General features: G+C 43.7%; 1 pseudogene; it reads left to right on the forward strand.

The window, feature by feature from the left end:
* Positions 1–5635: 5635 nt before the first annotated feature.
* Positions 5636–8496, forward strand: LOC147432829 (uncharacterized; annotated as a pseudogene).
* The last annotated feature ends 507 nt before the right edge of the window (positions 8497–9003 follow it).

The raw sequence follows: 9003 nt of genomic DNA on the forward strand, positions 1-9003 counted from the left end.
GGGCTTGGCCATTGTCTATGCTCTGCAAAAGTTTAGGCATTACCTTCTGGGTGTACACTTTGTAGTCATAATCGACCACCAGGCTCTCAAGTATATTAGGAAGAGGATGGGATGCAGGGGGACCTCTTTATGTTTTATGAGATAATGGAGGTGATTATTATTTTGATGAATAGGCACATGCCATGTGTGCAAGAACGGTGGGTGTGTAAGAGTGGTCAAAGGATGCACTTTTTCCCTCCAAAAAGGAGATGGACAATTTTTTAATTTTGTTCTTCCATAATACATATGATCTCTGATTTGAGCAGAGATCATAGATCTATAATCAACAAAATGAGCTCTTTCCATAGAATGCTACATGATATGGTTTTACCTGCTCGATTTTAAATTTCATTTTGGAGGGAAAGCTTCAATTCAAATAAATTAGCCATTTTTCTTGTTTGAATTCAAAAGCGACCCTTTCATTGCTTTTTTAATACTAAAGGCTTGACTCCCTTAAATTGCCAAATAAAGAGGCCCTCCTTATTCCTGCATGATCTTCTCAACAAGCCTTAAGTGGTAGGGCATGTTTGGCTAGATTATGTCTTACACAATGTTTGCAAAAAATTGAGTCCATCCCCAAAAGTCTTGCTCAAGGTCACTAATACTTTCCAAAATCTCCATGCTAAGACAGCTTTGTCGAGAGCATAAACTCACTATTGAGTTAATAAGGAAATCATAAAAGCCATCCCCTTCTTGAATTTTTTTGGAACCATCCAAAGTGATATGTGCGGCTGTGAGTTCTATCAATTCTTGAGACAATCTTTTAGATTTCTTGGCTGATGAGAGACAAGCAAGCTTTGGAATAGAATATGCCTTGCTGAATTCAATTTCTTCATACTTGTAAAAAACATTCCTAACAAGCATTTGAGAGCTTGCCAAAGACTGGTTGATGCAAGTTGTCCAATAAAATTTTCCTACTACACCTTGCATGCCTTTAACCTTGTTGGCTTTGTATCCCTCTTTGTGCCATCATTGCCCCTTGGATGGACCTCTTGGGTGGTCCTCTAGGCACCTTGGGTGCCCAAATTAGTCCATATGAAAATAAAGCAAGCTTGATGATGACAATTGATGAGCAACAAGCAATAGAGGAGGAAAACATGCACAACCTCCTGCAATGCCTAAGGTCGCATGCTCCAAAAACATAAAGTTTTTCCCTAGTCAGCGCGAATTGCAAGAACAAACCCCCGTGGCACTTTGTATAGATCACCCAAGCAGGGTTTGGGATGTTAGAGAACCTTCCCGTGGATTCTTACTTCCCCTGATTGCCTCTTCCTTGACCTTGATGGATTCAAGAGGCACAATGTACTTCACAACTCCAACAACATCATCATGCAAGCTTCGGAGGGTGAGAAAGAGAGAGAGAGAGTTCATGCAAGGCCACAACCTCCCCTCAGCTCTGTTACAAGTGTAAGAATGTAGGGGTTTCCACATGCTCATCACCACCCAACTATCCTATATATAGGCCCTTGGCCTTGACTATAGATAGACTCCTTTACTGCATACGTGTCTTGGCCCTTGGCCTGACATATTGTTCTTTTGCTACCATGTACATTATGTCTCACTCTGTATGACATGCAAAAGACATATCTTTCATGGAGTTTCCTTAATACAATAAGATTTAGGCTCCCCAAGAAGAAAGTGATTGAGAATGCGGTCGGAGGTCGCATTCTGAAGGAGAACATAATAATCTAGCACTTTCACAAGGACATGAAAATCATTTTTGACACTAGAGTGATGCTTGATATTGTAATAACTTTCTCCTTGAAAGTTTTTGAACGCGAATTCAGGTAGTCTAGATCAATCTCAACACAAAATGCACACAACATGCCTGAGATACAAACATAGATTCAGGATCTTGACTTCCACAAAATTGGTAGAATAGAAAAAGGAGCAAAGGTGATGATAAAACAGTTAATGGACTTGGTAAATAACCGGAGAAGATAATGCATCTATATGTTGGGTGAATGATGTTCTCCAACGTGAAGATGGCAATGTGCAGGCAATAAAAGCGACACTAGATGTATCAAAATAGGACTTACACTACGATGATCAAATCATAGCATGCAAAAATTCAATGGATGATGGTACCATAAATCTACTTCCCTATTACACTTGCTTATGCTATAATTAGACACAAGTCCAAAGGAGCCACAATCAACACACATGTCCAACACATAGTAAAGGAAGTATCTACCCTAGACCTCATGTACGGCATACTATCATGTTGTATTGAGGAAACATGACTATATCTAGTACATCTCTCTACCCCAAATATGTTAACGCAATCTATATTTTTAAGCATTTAATCATAGAGCTTTTGTTTATACTCAACAATATCACTTCCTTTTTTTGGGAAAGTACTAAGGTCTCTTGTAAGTTTCCTTGTAAATAGAACATATTTTCTTATTGATCTAGTCGCGTTAAAACATATTACTAACATCAATGTTCGGGGGTGCACTTCAAAATTATTGTATAAAAAAGGACATGCTGACAGGTGCAAAGCGTAAAACCCTGACGGCCTCAACCCTAGGACCGTTGATGGAGCAAAAGATGTCATGCGCACACTCACACACCCAGACAACTCAACACAACACAAGGAATTTACTTGAATTCCTCACCTCACTCACTACCACTCAAAAGCTCCCTAAAAACCTCTACCCACAAGCTCAATTCAAACTCCAAACGCCTCGACCTACAATCCCTTGCCTGCCCGCAGACACTACAAGGTGAGTCGAGGTGATCAACAGTTGAAATCACACTTGATGGTGATCAAAATATACAAGAAAAACCATCAGAAAACCAAAAACTCCAGCCACAAAAGGCCACTCTCAAACCATTGCAAAAGCTTCACCAAACTCCACTCTGTTGGACTCTTTGGAGTAGCGCCAACCCTAATGGCACCGATATAGGGTCACATAGTCTTGCAGAAAGCCGCACCTTCTTCCCTCAATTCCTTGCACACACACATCCATGGAAAACTCAGAACTTCCATAGACTCTCCCAAGTGCAAAATTGAAGAGAGAAAGCTCTCATTCACTCCTCCATACACTCGAAAACAGGACGGGAACGGAACGGGACTGCACTAAACCACCTGTAGGAACCCTGCTTCCTCCCACACACAGAGGGGTGAAAGTGTTGATATTGCTCTTCCAAAGTCCTCCCTCATCCTCGACCATCATGGAACCGTGAGTGATGTGGAAATTTGAAGCCATTTCACACTTTTTTTGATCATTTTTTGACATTTTTGGGCCCAGTTTTGACCCCTAGCGAGCATTTTTCGCAGGAAAAACCCCAAACGGACTCCAAAATTCACCAAATTTTTCACGCTTGATCCTCGATACCCATAGAACATTTTCACATCCCCACATTCCATTTTTGACCACTTCTAGGGCGATACACGTATCACCGCAGATCAGGCGCCTTAAATAGACAATTATCGCATGTGTCAAACTTCTCGAGCGGGATGAGAGTACCCACACTTGTCACTTGCATTATTTACATTCTAGAAAGATCAAACACATTATCTAGAGCCAAAATAAGCCACCTATAACCATATTCAAGGCCCCGATACCCTATCCAGGCATGTACGTATGCTCGACTGCCGACACGCAAGCACACATATTTACAATGTGCACACGTTGCATCTTTTTTTGAACTTAAAACAACTTTGCAAAGCTCCCAAATGCATGTATTTACATCTTTTTGTACGTATGATGATGCATATAAACGCTACTTTGTACACGCCAAGCGAAAGCGGTCTATCACTGTGCACGCCGAGCTCTTCACGGGAAATGAAAAGGGGGCACCACCTAGCTTTGAGCGGTTAGGATGCGGACAATGGTAATTTAAAATAGTACAAATACTGTACACACACACACACACACACACACACACACACATCAAAGTGATATTTATAGAAACCTTAGCTACGACGAGATGGCAATTGTGGTGATAGAGAGAGATAGTGAGAGATAGAGAGCCTATAGTGCATTATCTAGAGGAAATTCCATATCCACAGAGGTTCTACTCTTGTGTGTGGTGACCCTTGGAGTTAGGGTGTGTGCATAGCTTCCTTCTCATAGTGCCAACTTCCCAAGCCCTAGTGCTCAAGTGCTGCCCCAATAGTGACCTCTTAGTACCCTTTTATAGGTGCAGGCTGCATTAGTTTAGGATAATCTGATTAGGTTAGGGACCTAATCAGGAGAGACAAAGCAAGGATTTGGGTCCCAAATGGTTGACCCTTGCTTTGTCTTAGGAGAATTTTTAAAATGATATCTCCTAGGTTGGCCTTTGTGACCATTACTTAGAGAGAGGTGATAATATACAATTGGGTTTGTATACAAGATTTTGGCTTGAAACCGGGAAAATAGATTACCCCATGGATATTTAATGTGGAGATGTGATCTGGAAGAGATGCGGGTGAATCGCGAGATTTACTGGTGCATCCGTGTAGCGCGTTTTCTAGCTTTGCGGCCGGCCAGGGCATGCCTTCGACGTTACTTCTTGATTTGGCGTCACCTTCGAATTCTCGTGCTTTTGGTGTTCCTTCTTTATCAATTTCGAGTTCCTTCTTGGTTTTTTCCTTCTTGTGTGTGCGTATAGTGTGCTATGTTGTTTGATTGTGTGCGTGCCTATGCCGCGTACTCGTGTATGTATGTGCATGTGCTCGTGAGTGCCTGTAAATGTGCTCGTGAGTGCGTGTAAATGTGTGGGTGTACGTGTTTGTGTATGGTAAGAGAGAGAGGGATGTCATTTACCGATTTGAGAGAGAGAGATGGTGAGAGAGCAAGGGAGCAAGACATGAGGGTGTGTGTGTGTATAAGTGTGTAGGTGAATGTGTGTGTTCGTATACGTAAGAGTGTGTGTGTGTGGGAACGTGGGGTATAAGAGGGATATTAATTTATTTATATATATATTTTAACGTGCTGCTTGGCCGACTACAGAGAACAAGGGAGAGAATGAGCGTGAGTGAGTATAGAGAGTGGGTGATGGGGGGAGAGGGGCTAGGGAGTGTGTGTGTGGGTGTGTGTGTGTGTAGGTGAGAGAGGGAACGAGAAACTGTCTGCGCCCGCATGGCGGCTATAGAGAAAGTGAGAGAGAGACAGTCTGAGAGAGCGTGAGTGATGGAAAGAGAGTGAGGGTGTGTGTGTGTGTAGTGTGTGTAGAGGGAGAGAGAGGTTATTCTGGCTGAGCTAGCTGCAGCTACACAAAGCACGAGAGAGAGAGAGAGGGAGTAGATGCCCGAGAGAGAGAGAGAGAGAGAGAGAGAGAGAGAGAGAGAGAGAGAGAGAGAGAGAGAGAGAGAGAGAGAGAGAGAGAGAGTATGCTGAGCCCACTGGGCTATTGACAAAAGGGGAAAGGAGGGTGAGGGAGGGTCAACGGAGGAGAGAGAGAGATTATTCGCTTTGTCATGCTGAGAATGAGAGAGGGAGAAAGTGTGGGGGGGGGGGGGGGGGGGGGGGGGGGGGGGCTGAACGAGGGGAGAGAGGGGGGAGGGAGAGTGTGACAGATAGGGTCAAGGATGAGAGAGCTATTTCGGTTTATGCATGCTGGGCCGAGGGGCCGAGGGGGGGGGGGGGGGGAGAGAGAGAGAGAGAGAGAGAGAGAGAGAGAGAGAGAGAGAGAGAGAGAGAGAGAGAGAGAGAGAGAGAGAGAGAGAGATCTTGTGCACCCACTGGGCTGGTTACACAAAGAGTGAGAGAGAGAGAAAGTGAGAGGACGAGAGGGAGTGTGAGTAAGAGAGATAGACTAGCTTGTATAATGGATGTGAGGGAGAGAGAGAATTGTCCCATGCATGGCGGCCCTTGTGGGTTGACGAACGAGAGGGAAGAGAGAGATTCCAACTGCATGTGTTAATGAATGGGGAAGAGGGGAAATAATAGAGGAGAGGGGGAGGGTGGTGCCAACGATTGGGCGGCTCCCAATTTTGGCACGCAGCTCTAATAGATGGAATCTGTCGAGATCCTATCTGGATTAATCGAGAATCCAGGGCTATGTGTCATGGAAGCTTTCATCGCGCCAGACGCGTTGCACCTAGGCTCCAACAAGGCAGCCCTGTATTTTTTTGGAGCCTGTTTCAGCGCCTACTGGGATTGTCTGTCACACCTACTGCTCGCTGCATTTTCTCTGCCACTATTCGTGAGACATACAGGTACTGTTGTAAGTTCTCTTCTCTTGTTCTGCTGGTCTCGACAGTAGCTATTGGTTGTTTGCCTGTGTCTTTAGCTGCTGCGCGTCATCAACCAAGTTGTCAAACTATTGGGTTGTGTGTTTAGCTAGTGCATATGCCATGCACTGTTTGTTTAGCTCCTGCATTTGATGGGACAGCTCGGTTCTTAGCCTGTGTCTTTTGGCTGTTGCACGTCATGAAGGAAGCTGTGAAGCTATTGGGCTGTGTGTTTAGGTATTGCATACGGCGTGCAGTATTTGTTTAGCTGGTGCATTTGATGGGGCAGGTGGTGAAGTGACTGCATGTCTGACAACCAGGTTCTTTTGTATTTGTTGGTGGCCTCACAGTACATGGTTTGACAATGGAACAACTAAAGTCCGAGGCACGGGGGAAAGGGAAGCAGCCTGTGATGAACACTGAAGGCTGTAATGTTGGCTCCTCGAAACTGAAGAAACCGGAGGCGAGAGTAATGGAACTGAGTGTCACCATATCTGTTCGTGGTGGTGATGTAGACATAGGGTTGTTGGGGTGCATGCGCTTGTTTCTTGAAAGAGAAACATTAGCGGGACTATGTGCATTGGAGAGAGGAGGAGCGCTATTGCACCTTCATCTATAGATGGTTATCCGTATTTGGGAAACCTCGTTGATTGCAGTGAATAGGAAGATAAAAGCGTACTTAGGTTGGGCTAAGTCCGCACTTGCAGACACAATGGTTTTGTGCCGTGGCCTAAAGCAACACAAGATGCATACGTTTGAGGGCATGGTAGGGTATTGTTTAAAAGACCAGGATGAACCACACTTTCAAAAGGTTGTCCACAATATAACTAGTAATGATGTGAATGCCGGTGTAGAATTGTATAGCTTATATGGTGCCGATGAATTGAAGAATAGGGTTTTCCTAACACCGACAAACATCTTTGATAGAGCCCTAATGTATTGGAAATTTAAGCTTCGACATCCAGCAGGCAACGACTTTCTGTCTACACTACATATAATGGTGAAGAGTGGGAACTACTACCCATCATCATGCTGGATAACTCCTTATCAGGGCCGTGGAATGCATCTTCCGAAAATCAAAGCATTGTGGAGGTGTATGATATACCCATCCATAGCAACGTATGAAGACATTCTGAATATTTTTGTTAATGATGATGTGTATGCGAACACACAATCTCGTGTAGAGTGGTTCAACTCCCCTTGGCAAGACATGCAAAGGTATGCTTATGATAGTTCAAGTAGGACTGTATTTGTTGTTGAGTTTTTGACCATGACCCGAGTCTTTTGTAGTCCACCGAGAACTGTTGTCAATGATTTTGATGCTGAACCAACCTGCCATAAGAGAACCGGAAATAGGAGATGATTTCGTTCCACTTGTACATCGTGTCGAGGTAATGACAGTTGCATACTGTGGTCTATTTGCTAGCAATAACATTGTTAGTTTTGACTCTAACAAAAAAATATAAAGTGATGACAATTTATTTTTGTTGCAGTGTTCGGATTGATGAAGAAGACAAAAACCGGATGGTTCGGCTGAGTGAGACACAACCTGATGACTCTTTTGCTATGATAGAAGATGCACGTATTGATAGGATAGAGGTTGCTCTTGCTGCAATTTTGAAAGAATTAGTTGGAGATCAAATCACAAACACCTGTGCACTCCGATCAGAGCTTATCGAAGCAATACGTAATTCAAGGGATACCATCGAGGACTATGCAATCAACGTTGACGACATACAAGTAACAAAGTTGGAAGAGTAGATTTTCTCATTGGGAAAAGAACTACTGGCTCTGAAAGCCCAAGTCAACCGTCTAAATGCAATACTATGTAGGTTTTCAAATATGTTGAATCGCAGCTAGAATGTGTGATACATTCTGGAGATGCAATTCGAACTGCTGCCACTTTGTAATAATGTAAACAGAGCTAGTTCGACCTCCGACATGTTTTTGGCTTTTTGTCTGTAGAAAATCTGAAAGAAAAACTCACATCATGCTGCTTCGTTTATACAATATACAGAGTGTTTAAGACACTGCTCTCTCTGTGATCTCTGTGAAGAGTCCAACAGTCTCTCTGTGCTGCTCATGCCAAAAGAGGTAGCAAGAAAGAGCTCAGTAAAGGATAGGGGGCGATGTAGGATTCTAGGGTTTAAGGTTTTGGAGAGAGAGGAGAAGAAGGAGAGGACTCAGAGATTTGGAGCAATTCCACGAGAGAGAGAGAGAGAGAGAGAGCAGGGTGCGGCTATGGAGATGTGAGCAGGTCATCCAATTTAAAGGAGATTTGCATTGCACAGACGTATAAATGTGTGTGTGTGCGTGTGAGTGTGAGAGAGAGAGAGAGAGAGAGAGAGAGAGAGAGGACACGGATGATCTCAGAGATTGCGCATGCTCAATAGTGTTGACAGAGAGAGAGAGAGAGAGAGAGAGAGAGAGAGGATAGCAGCTGCTCAAATTTTTGAGAGTAAGAAAGGCAACCTGCCGTCCCATCACCCCCATGGTATCATAGCACCTTACCCTCATATCTCTCTCTCTCTCTTTCTCTCAGAAGATATTTTGGCTGGCAGCAAGCCCACAATCTTGCCGTGCATGGTACTCTGGGTTGTGCTTTAAAAGGAAAAAGAAAAAAACAATACTGCACTTGGCATAGTAACCAAGATTCTGTCTATTTCCTTGCTCCTTGCTGGGAAAGCTGTAACCAATGGGTAGTCATGCAATTTTTTTTAAAAAAAAGGGGCAAATCACCAAAATACCCCTCTAATTTGTGGAAATTCCCAAAATACCCCCAGCCTTTTGTCGTAAAT

The sequence above is a fragment of the Adiantum capillus-veneris genome, chromosome 20 (assembly GCF_014529385.1).
Source record: "Adiantum capillus-veneris isolate H3 chromosome 20, ASM1452938v2, whole genome shotgun sequence".
Lineage (NCBI taxonomy): Eukaryota > Viridiplantae > Streptophyta > Polypodiopsida > Polypodiales > Pteridaceae > Adiantum > Adiantum capillus-veneris.